This window comes from Crinia signifera, chromosome 1, assembly GCF_055691185.1.
Source record: "Crinia signifera chromosome 1, ASM5569118v1, whole genome shotgun sequence".
In the NCBI taxonomy this organism is placed as follows: Eukaryota; Metazoa; Chordata; class Amphibia; order Anura; family Myobatrachidae; genus Crinia; species Crinia signifera.
In genome coordinates, this window is record NC_139217.1 from 130230806 (window position 1) to 130242351 (window position 11546).

At 40.6% G+C, this 11546-nt stretch overlaps 1 long non-coding RNA gene across 2 annotated transcripts in view; it reads left to right on the top strand.

The window, feature by feature from the left end:
* The window catches only part of LOC146026520 (uncharacterized), a 55698-nt gene extending 44539 nt beyond the window's left edge, over window positions 1–11159 (top strand). Inside the window, exons 1-3 of one of the 2 annotated variants that reach the window (XR_014454476.1) lie at window positions 4629–4724; window positions 8561–8679; window positions 10721–11159. This is a non-coding gene — a long non-coding RNA (uncharacterized LOC146026520). Of the gene's footprint in view, window positions 1–4628; window positions 4725–8560; window positions 8680–10720 lie in introns of those variants that run through there. The other variant, XR_014454475.1, reaches the window with a different exon arrangement.
* Window positions 11160–11546: the final 387 nt, after the last annotated feature.

Here is an 11546-nt window from a genome sequence, read left to right on the forward strand (position 1 = left end):
CGCAATTCCCCCACCCCCCTTGCTACCTAATCTCACTCTGGTTCGTAGCCCCATGTTGCTGCAAACAAAAACTCACTAACCTGGCAGTGCTGCAAGTGCAGCTTACACTAATAAACTCACCGATAACTTGGCTAACCCCATATTGTACAAGTTATCTGCATATGGTGTTATATTCTCCACAAATGATTACGTGAATCCGTTACTGCGAGCGAAGCTATTTTTAGATGTGTTCCATAGCCTATCTTGCTGGTCTGCATCACATATACATTACGATTGCACACACCAGACAGGAAGATAATAGTGTGTGTAATTAACAACCAAAGTCCTACTCCAGAGATATATCCAGTACCTTATTTCTGTTCTCCTCTAACTGATAATTATGTCATCTCGCCTTTGGCTATACCCACCTAAATAAAGCTAATGTTTAACACATAGCTGCCTGAATGAGAGTTTTGGCTGTAATGGAATGTATATTTTGTACGCTTCGGTAGTTGTTAATATCATTATTGTAGATACGTCCCAGCACTTAGCTTACATGCTTATAGACAGTCATTAAAATCTATTCCACAAAAAACCCCGTAAACATTGGAGTTATGTAATATGCCGTAAGCTTAATATAGCTGATCAAACTACTTTATGGGGTTCTGACCAGCAACTGTATTATCTAATTCGGTTGTGCTGCATTCTGGCAAGAACATTGAAAGCATACAGGCTGGTCTGCAGCAGGAGGTTTTAGGTGAAACTATATTTACACTATGAGTAATATGATAAGATGAGAGTCCTGCTTGTGAAAAAAGAATGCCGCCAGTGGTTCGCAAACTTTTTTGAATCAAGAAACCCAACAGTATCACAATTTTATCCACGGCACCCCAGGTTAAAAGTTTGTATCCATATGTCATTTTTAGGTTATATTATATAATGTAGTGATGGAAAAGATTTGACTCCTGTTTGTTCACATATTTTATTATTGGCAGCCACAAGCACTGCTTTCGCCAATTACACTGACCAAAAATATTTTGAATTGGTCCTGGACCACCAACCTGAGGCACCACTGCAAGGATATAGGGGGCCAGATTCTCTAAACTTCAAAAGTGATAAAATGGAGAGTGATAAACAGCCAGCCAATCAGCTCCTGTCTGACATTTTTCAAAAGCAGTCTGTGACATGGCAAGTAGGAGCTGATTGGCTGGCTGTTTATCACTCTCCATTTTATTACTTTTGAAGCTTAGAGAATCTGGCCTATAACCTTATAATTCTATTTCCCCCCCCCCAAGTTATATGAAGATTATGCCACAGTTCTGACATTATACTGTACATGACATACTGTTCAAAGAATGGATTCTGTTCATACAAAGTCCTACTTTGGCTCATTTTTATGATATTAATTCTAAAATATTCAACTCTGTTGCTCGATTAATGTATTTTGTTCTAAAATACATTTTTTTCAAGTTCTCTAATCAAGTCATTTTGCCAATGACCAGCTGCTCATGCATTTATAACATAATTGAGTACACGTGTCCTCAGTAATTCATTAAATATTCCTAAAATGCTGTCTGGCTGGTGTCCCCTGAGGAGTAGGCTGAGACACTGCATCAAATCTCTTTGGGCAGTACAGCGTTGATTGCATAAAACTGGGGTAAAAATAACCTTTGTAATTTCTTTGAAATGTGGAAAATACTTAATAAGAACGTGCCTTCATGAAATCTGACTGAATATAAAAGGAAGAAGGTCCTTTTGTGGTTTATATACAACCTCATTGCCAGGGGGCTGTGTGATTTACTTACCAGGGGACATATTTTACCGTTAAGTTGTTGTACTGAATTAATTAATTTAGGTGAAACGAAATTGGGAGGAAGAGCTTGAATCAAAATGAGAGCTGCCTTCATAAACTGAAAGGTAAAATGTAATTTACAAATGGGAAAGGCTGTTTTTTTTGATCAATGCTTTTGAAAACAATTTGCAACAAGCGGTCACTAGATGGCAGTAGAGTCATTTGGAATATTTCCTCCTGCTTTTCTGCGATTCTGCTGTCGCTCAGGGATACTTGTAGGTGAGACCTTGATCATAAATCCCATACGCAATAAAGGGTTCATAATGCTTCCAACCAACTACATGTAAGATTATTATTTTTTATCTAGAAATAAAGTTTCAGTCTCGATAAAATGAAAGTCACATTTTAGCATCTCCCTCATTCCTTATGTAAAAAATGTCTGCCTCAAATACACACAGGCTAAAGCCTTCAGTGTTCACTGTCCAAAACAGCTAGTTCTGTAGAGGAATACAGAATTGGTATGGTAACATAGAGAAAACCCATAAGCTATATCCTTGGCAGATTGGATATAGTGTTAGCCCTTGACAGAAAAAAAATGACAATTTCACTTGTCAAGATGTGTAAATGTTGATCCTTAGAGGTGTGGGTCAGGCAGGTTGCTTTACAGCTAATGCTAGACTGAAGAACGGGCTACAGGTAACCGATGCTGTGCTAGCAAACCTGGATTTGGGAATAGGAATATGCCAGCTAATGATGATATGCTGTTTGTATTTTAATTAGTTTGTTCTCTGCTAAAAATGTGACATGAAGTTGTGGCTGGTGACAGAGGTAACAGGAGAGGTTTGTGCTGAAACAGGCTGAGTGCAACATCTAACTACAAACAGCTGCTATTTAGCTGTTCCTGATCTCTCTGGGCTCTCTGTGCAGGCATAAAAATCACTCTACAATACATTGGATGACAGATTTCAAGTGATCAATCTCATCTAATTAGTGTGTATGTTCTACATACAGCCTGGCTGTTTAATCTTTGACTCTGACATCCAGTGCCAAAACAGAACACCAGGATCTGATCCAAGCCCCCCAAAATCCCATTGAACCTGCAACGCTCTTCATGTACGTGGCGGCAGTGTTACTGACCTTGATTGTCTGAAGTTTTACAGATGGAGCTGAGGGCACATGACAGCTCAGTTAGTTATCAGACCGGAGTCTTTCAAACATATTTTTCTTAAATAAGTAGCTTTAAGACCTGGTGAAGAATAGATGTATAATGTGAATATGGGGCTTACTAAAGGATCTGTTTATGAAACTAGTAAAAGCCACTTATCCAGTTTATTTGCTAGTGAAATTGCTAATAGTACCAAATGGATACATACAGTACTGCGTGCTGTGGGGGCTGAGCACTTCCACAGTTAATGTGAAAAGTTCTGCTATTTATATATTTTGGTTAAAGCAATCTGTGGGTGGCATTGTGCTTTTGACCAACTCTAACACGGCATCCCCACCCGGCATGATGCCGGGCGGGTGATGCCACCGGAGGCAGGGCCCGAGCTGGCGCTGGGAGATGACAGCATTTACATTGCAGTGCATGGGTCCCAGGTTGTGGTGTAGTGTAAACGGGGTTACCCGTTTACACTACACCCCAATATGAGTTGAACCCATGTTCAAACCAGAACATTTGCTGAGTTGAAATCCCGGGTCCAACGACCCGGATCAGAGCGTTTACACTGCCTACAAACCCAGGTTTTTGTGCGCTCCCATGCACAAACCCTGGCTATTAGGACTGGTGTAAAAGGGGTATTACTTGTGCCCAGAGGAGAAAGTAGGGTTATTAGGACTGGTGTAACCCTGGTTATTAGGACTGGTGTAAAAGGGGTATTACTTCGGCCCAGAGGAGAAACGCCAACTTTTCCATTGCAGTGAATGGGTCCCGGGTTGTGGTGTAGTGTAAACTGGGTTACCCATTTACACTACACCCCAATCTGAGTTGAACCCGTGTTCAAACCAGAACATTTGCTGAGTTGAAATCCCGGGTCCCATGACCTGGATCAGAGCGTTTACACTGCCTACAAACCCAGTTTTTGTGCGCTCCCATGCAAGAACCAGGGTTATTAGGACTGGTGTAAAAGGGGTATTACTTGTGCCCAGAGGAGAAAGTCGGTAAAGAATTGTGATATAAAATATTTCTGCTTTCTCCCACAGATGCATTTGTCTCTCTGGCTCTCTTGGTTATTGGTGCACGTACAGATTGCTCAAGTCTTTATAATATTTGATGGATGGATACATGTATAGATGCAAAAACATGTATGGCCCCTTGGGATGGATGTACTGTTACCCATATTTTTCATGTGTGTCTCTTAAACCAGAATTTCAAATTTTTTTACTGACTGCGCTCTAACCTGTTGCTTCCACATGAACACTAGAACTGTATTAAAGCATTGTGAAAGGTTAATCCTTCATCATTTTAGGCTGCTGTTTGCTGAGAATGTGTATGTAGAAGGGCCAATAGGAAGTTATTAATACTGTAATTTTGGCTTCTTATCAGCCTGTACAGTAACAGCCAATGGGGCTCAATGTGTAAAGTGCGGCAGTTTCTGTGATGACTTCCACCCGCGAGATCATCACGTATAATTAGATTATAAGCTTGTGAGCCGAGTCTTCTTACCATTTTGACAGTCTGTATCTAACCAGTTATTTCCCTATTTTCAGCACAACAGAACTTGCCGCACTGTAAAAGAAACAGTTAATACTGTACATTTAGGCCTTAGTCTGCAAGGGAAAGCCAGTGTTGAAGTATATACTGTAAACTAGTGAGCAGTAAATTTATGCTATAGATTTTTGGCACCTCTGTTATGGAGATGTAGCTGGCATGCCAACGCTTAGAATACTGGTGGCCAGAAGACCAGGAACGGTATCATGACAGCCATCAGAATCCCAGCAGTCAACATCCAGAAAAGTAAGAGTAAGACTCTGTGTGTGTGTTTGTGTGTTTGAGGGTGGGGTGGGTGGGGGTGTTAGGCATTGGGAGTTTACAGATATACAATAGAGGGATTGTTAGGGTATTGCTGCAATTGGGGGAAAGGGTTAGGGTTAGGTTGTGATGGGGAGGTTAGAGTTAGGCTGCAGTAAGGGAGGGTTAAAGTTAGGGTTAGGGAGGGTTAGGGTTAGGGAAAGCATACTTATCCACCAGGTGTTGAGCTTGATAGCATCAGGAGGCCAGTGTTGGTCTTGTTATTGTTGCTATTCTAAGCACCGGGATACCATGCCCAACCCCTGCTATGTATTAATAAATAACCCTTGTTAATCTTTGAATGCCAGCATCTCTGTGAGAATTTCCGCTAAAAATGACAGCATCACTCACTTTTTTAATGTAATTTCAAATAAAAAAAAGTAGTCTAAAAAAAGATTATATTTCCTGTAAGGTAACAATACAGTTCATTATGATGATTAAAAATGTTTGATTGGCAATTTTCACACCTATTTTAACAAATTAATTTGGCACTTAAAGTGTTAAATGTAACATGTTCACTCATTCACTTTCTACAAGTACCAGTTGCTTTAAGTGTGAATTCAGAAGAACAGAAATCAATTTCCGTTGAAGACATATTGTCCTGACTAGACTTTTGATCAACATAAGTGTACTGTAAGTCACTAGTTTTGTATTCTTTTGTATAATGTATTGGGAGAAAGACACTAAGCAGCTTCCCATTTCCCCCCTACCTGAAACTGCTCTAGAATATTTTATACATGCAGCAGCTGCCTTATGTGCACATCCATTCATTGGCCCTTATTCTGATTCTCTCGCAAAGGCAAATTCCTTCTCAAATGGACAAAACCAGATGCACTGCAGGGGGGCAGATGTAACATGTGCAGAGAGATTTAGATCTGAATGAGTTATTTTGGTACTTATGTAGTATCTGGGCTGCCGATTTTTTGATTGTATGCCTTAAGTTAAGGCATACAATCAGATGCGATGCGATGCGATATCGCATCGCATCGCATCGCATCGCATCCGATATCGGATGCGATGACCCGATTTTTCCATAGGAATCAATGTTAAAATGATTCCTATGGAAAAATGGGTCCTTTTCATACCCCTACTATCCAAGTGGGCATGGAGTTGGATATAAACCTGTGGCGAGCGTAGCGAGCCACCGAGCCCGAAGCGTGGCGAGCGAAGCGAGCCCCGCGAGGGGACGGTATTCGTCCCCTCGCGGGGCTCGCTTCGCTCGCCACGCTTCGGGCTCGGTGGCTCGCTACGCTCGCCACAGGTTTATATCCAACTCCATGCCCACTTGGATAGTAGGGGTATGAAAAGGACCCATTTTTCCCATTGAATTCCATGTTAAAATGGACTCAGTCCATTTTAACATTGATTCCTATGGAAAAATCGGGTCATCGCATCGCATCGCATCGCATCGAATCGCATGGTCGCATGCGATGCGATGCGATCTCCCGATCCGACCCGATTTAGAAATCGGCAGCCCAGATACTACATAAGTACCGTTATTTTGTTTCTGTGCAGGGAAAATAATGACTGCTTTATTTTTACACTGCAATTTAGATCTCACTTTGAAGTCAAACCCCACCCAAATCTAATTCTCTCTGCATATCTGCCCCACCTGCAGTGCACATGGTTTCCATTTGAGAAGGATTTTGACTTTGCAAGTGAATCAGAATAAGGGCCTTTCTCTTGGTTAGTATGTACAGTAAGCTCTCATGAGCAGAACCCTCTTTTCTTGGCATTATTTATTGTACTTGTGCTCCGTCCATTCTGTGACTGTAAACCTGCCCTAACCTTGGACACAGGCTTGCTGAGTGCTGAACTCCCCACTAATTTGCCTACAGGATAGTGTAGGTGAATTAGTGCCTACACTACATTAGTGCCACCCTCACCCCCCTGTTCTCAGCATATGTAGTCATATAACATTGTTTTCGCTGTTCCTACTTATGTAATTTCCATATATAGTTCTTATGACTCATCAAGTTACACTCAGGGATGGCGCAATTTTTTTTGGGGGGGGGGCACCGTAAGCAAAACTTCAGCTTACTGCTCTCTCCACCTCTCACACACCAATACTGACTTTCCAGAACCTTAGGTGAAAGTATGGCGGTGGCACCTTTGAAGTTCAACACACGCATTTTCAACAAGTATGTCTCTCTCAAGTGGTGTACACACACTTCGACTTGGCTGCCATCTATACTGATTCGATAGAGGTCGGGTCCCGGCATCGGCGAGAAGGGAGGGAGGGACGGACAGAGGGAGGGAGGGGGGATACTGCATTGAACTACCTTCGATCTGGCAGATCGAAGCAGAAATAGACTTGCCAGGTAAGTCTATCTCTGCTTTCGACCCCGATGCCATATGGCTGTGCATCGGTATCCCATCTGCATTGAAGCCAACTAACACCGTTCCATTCAGTGTCATTTTCGATTCGATTTGGACTATATAAAAATGACATGGAAGCATGTGTACACAGCATCAGAGTCATCCTTTGTGATTTTTAAGACTCAGGGGCACCCACAGATTATGCTGGAGCCCCTAGGCAGCAGCCTAAAATGACCTAATGCTAAAGCCGGCCCTGGTTACACTGTCACTCTAATAATGTTTTTTAGGATCATGTTAAACATTTTGTACTTTAACATACTTCTGTGTAGTCATGTACTGATTAATTAATTTCCCCAATACAGAAAGAAGCAAAAATAAAAGAAATATATTGCTAAGTGAACTGTACAGGCGAGACAAGTGGATTTTCCCATTACCCATGCAACCACTACATCATTTAGGAAGTTCAAATACAATTACAGGTTGATAATTAGGGCACTACATGTAATTAGCCGTTCCCTTATGTAGAATGATGTGAAAGTCTTCGTACAGCAATACACTAAAATCACAGCGTGGTCCGTACCTCCACAGGGAATTGTATGGGTAAGACTGATGTATCGCCAAGAACTCAATCCTGGGAGATAACTGTTTTATATGGTGATAGATCTAAAACAGCAGCATCTAGACAAATGAAAAAGGTGTTACAAATGATTCCCCACTGACTAACTTTGCTTTTTTTTTTTTTTTTTTTTACCCTGCTTCAGGTCACAAATTTAACACACCATACTTCCTCTAGTTGAAAAAAAAATCAATTCCCCAAGGAAATCTAGCAGTAAACTGGCCATTGTGTAGAGAAATGTAGGTGGTGTGTGCTATTGTAAAAACTGTTTGAGCACAGTCTCTGTATAAAATCTCTATTCCTCTAGCTGCCTTTCAGTGACACCGTTTTAGAACAGTCTGTACATTTATTGTGTGTATGGATGACTTGTGCCATCTGACACACCAACATATATATAAGATACACACTGTGTCACACGCTGCTGTGTGCAATGCAAAAAATGCAATTGCTGAATTAAGGAAACTATACTAAATGTGCTAATATGATAGGTCTTTCCTACTGTATATGTATGTAATGCAGCCAGAGAGAAAAATGTAATATTAAATAGCATATTCAATATTTATATTGCTAATATTTCTCCTTACACAATCTCTATCATTTAATCATTTGAACAGATGAACTGTGAATATGAAGCAAATCCTGCCCTTTACCACAAAACTGACCATAAGAAGTACATATAAACACAATCTACTTAATTAAATATATTTTTTGGGGGGGCCTAGGGGTGCCGCAGAAAAATTCTGATACTCTAGGGTGCCGTGATTCTAAAAAGATTGGGAACACCTGGTTTATGGCCTACATTGAGATTCACCTAACTAATACTGATGAATGCTTTTTCTTTCTGCAGGTTGCTGGTTCAAAACAAGATGCTGTCAGTACCATGGACAGCCTCCCTGGAAAATCACAAACCACAAGGATCCTGCAGAGTGTGGTGCATCAATGTAGTGCCACGAAGTAAAAAGTGAGGTAAAAACCTGTCCAACTGCAAATTTATTTTTTATAATGTTTACTAATGCCCGAACAACTTTGCAATTCTCCTTTTTTTTGTAGATTTAAATGTGATTTATATGTGTTTAGCCCTATATGTCTTCACTTCCCGGTGGAGTCACCAGTGAGGACTGCTGCTTTGGTGATGTTTTTGTCACTTTTACATGTATTATGTCCAGAGTGATTGGTTAGTGTATTCATATACACACCCGTTATGACTAAGTGGACTTCTATGGTCATTTATGTTTAAGGCCTCATTATGAAATCTCATGATACTACAATGTCTGATTAAAGGGCACAATTAAATTCCATTGGTACATTTGAACTCGAACCCCTGAAGAAGTCTTAGCACGAAACACGTTGGGTATTGATTCACCTATCTGCATAAGGAGGGGATTCAGAATTGTATCTGTGATTGTCAAACACACTGAATCAGATGTATGAAGTAGACACTGATAATTTATATGGATCTGTTTTATACTTGCCAACATTGCGATGAAAAACTTTGTGATGTGAAAGTTGCATTTTATTTATTGTAAAGATCATTGTCAAATAATCTAAAAAGTTCTAGATGGTCTATTGACACGGCAACCTCTTGGATATTTGTGTGTATCTCTCTCTCTCTCTCTATATATATATATATATCTCTATTGTTGACTAGTTTTTTTTTTGTACAGCTACTACAGAGTGTCTGACATTATCACAAGTTGGTATATTTTTGGAGTCTAGGCACCTTTTCTCTCTCTCTCTCTCTCTCTCTCTCTCTCTCTCTCTCTCTCTCTCTCTCTCTCTCTCTCTCTCTCTCTCTCTCTCTCTCTCTCTCTCTCTCTATATATATATACACAAACATACACACACACACACTATAACTACATTTCATCCTGGACATGTCTGTGCATTTTTAGTTCATTGGTCTAAGTTGTTCCTCTCTAGGCCTATTATCAGAGTCCCTGCGGAATTACCAGCTGTATTATTCAAGTACAAAACATCGTGTTCAGATTACATTGAGCACCATTGTGTTAAATGATGTGTTAAATAGACTAATCATGAAAAGTTGGCTGTTAGTAACTTTTGGTTAGGGAGGGTGAATTTAGGCCATGCTTTACAATACGCATAACTATCCAAGTGTGCAATATCAAAGTACCTGACAGTACAACATAGCTAGGCAATTATTACAGTTAGCAATTTAAATATTGACTTCATTTTTATAGCATAAGCCACACACAGGCCAATTGTGCACCTATGGAGACATTGATATTCTCATTAAACATCACAGTACACTATATCAGTTGCATACAGTTCGGATGGGTCCCTGAGAGCAGCCTTCTCTCCACACGATCAGCTCATTGAAAATGACATTTCATCTGTGCCTGGCACCTGATAACTTACGGTTACAATGTTTCACTTCCCTTATTCCCAGGAGCTATAAATATACAGTATCTAAGTGCAGTGTTCATGAGTAGACCACTTCTCGGAAATAACACACCAGCGCTGAGCATGACTACACAAACGCTGCATTATTAAAACATGACTAGCTCCTGACTCTGAGCACAGCTGCCATGTCTCACTACCTACACCTAATATTCTCCAGTGTTCCATGCAGCAAGCATTCCAAGGCTGGATATTAATATGGGTTATAGGTGAGCAAACATGGGAAAACACACAACAGCTTGAGAGTGATGTTATCTTGAGCCTTGCAGAGCTGCCTGTACATTTTCCAAAGGTAAACCAGGATCCCCTGACATATTAAATGCTTCTCTAATAGCTGAAAATTAAAGGCATTTATTCTGTTATGGAAACGCTGAAATGACGTAGCACCGGTGTTTGAAGGTCTGGAGCGGTATTTAGCCGCCGCTGTTCCAGGCTCACATCTGAAGTCTATTGAGCTAAATGTTGCTGGCATTTTTTACAGTGCAATTTCATTGACTTTATTAAATTTATGGAAGTATTCTCATCTGTGTATTTTTGTTCATTTCAGGTCCTATTAGGTAGGTAATATATTTTGCGGTGTGTGTTTCAGATAAAGAGAAAGTGGAGGGCAGCTGCTGCTGGCGGAAATGTACATGGAGAATTCAGCAGCAGCAGCAGCAGGAGGAGGCTTGGAGGGAGATGCTGTGTTTTCAGCTGGCTCCTAGCACTGGATGTCAGAGAAGAGACTGAACAAGGAAAATGCTACATCTCTTGGCAGCAGCTGAGAACCTGAGACACACACACACACACACACACACACACACACACACACACACACACACACACACACACACAGAGAAGTAGTGATAAGAAATACAGGAAAATGGGGAAGAAAGGAAAAGCTGGAGGAGATGCGAAACAAAGGGCAGATAAATATTTTATAAAGAATTCAATTTCATTTTGACTTTAGATGGACATCTCATTGTTATTTATCCATAGTCTTTCTCCCTGAGAGGGACAGAGATTGTTAGGGTTCCGATGTACTCAATCTTGTTAGGGTGAGTGTGATTTAGGAATGCAATAAGTTAAATCTGTAATGTCTTTGTAATGGAGAGGGAAAAACTGGCATAATTGATACAGCTATAAAATATAGATGTGTGACAAAGCTTCGGCTGTCATTGTGTATACTCCTCTGCCATCTTTCAAGTTCTCTCCGTCACAGCTGGTTCTACTGCAATCAGGCAATGACATTTTCTGCTTTTCCACTTTATCAGTTCAAATATTCAGCCTGGCCTCAAACTTATTCCCTTCTCTCTCTCCCTGACTTTATTTCACACGCTATCCTTCTTTCCAGGGACAATGCATTGTAATAGGAGCTAAACTTGAAATCGGGATTCATTTAACCCAATCAATATTCAGCAGGAGTACACTGGTTT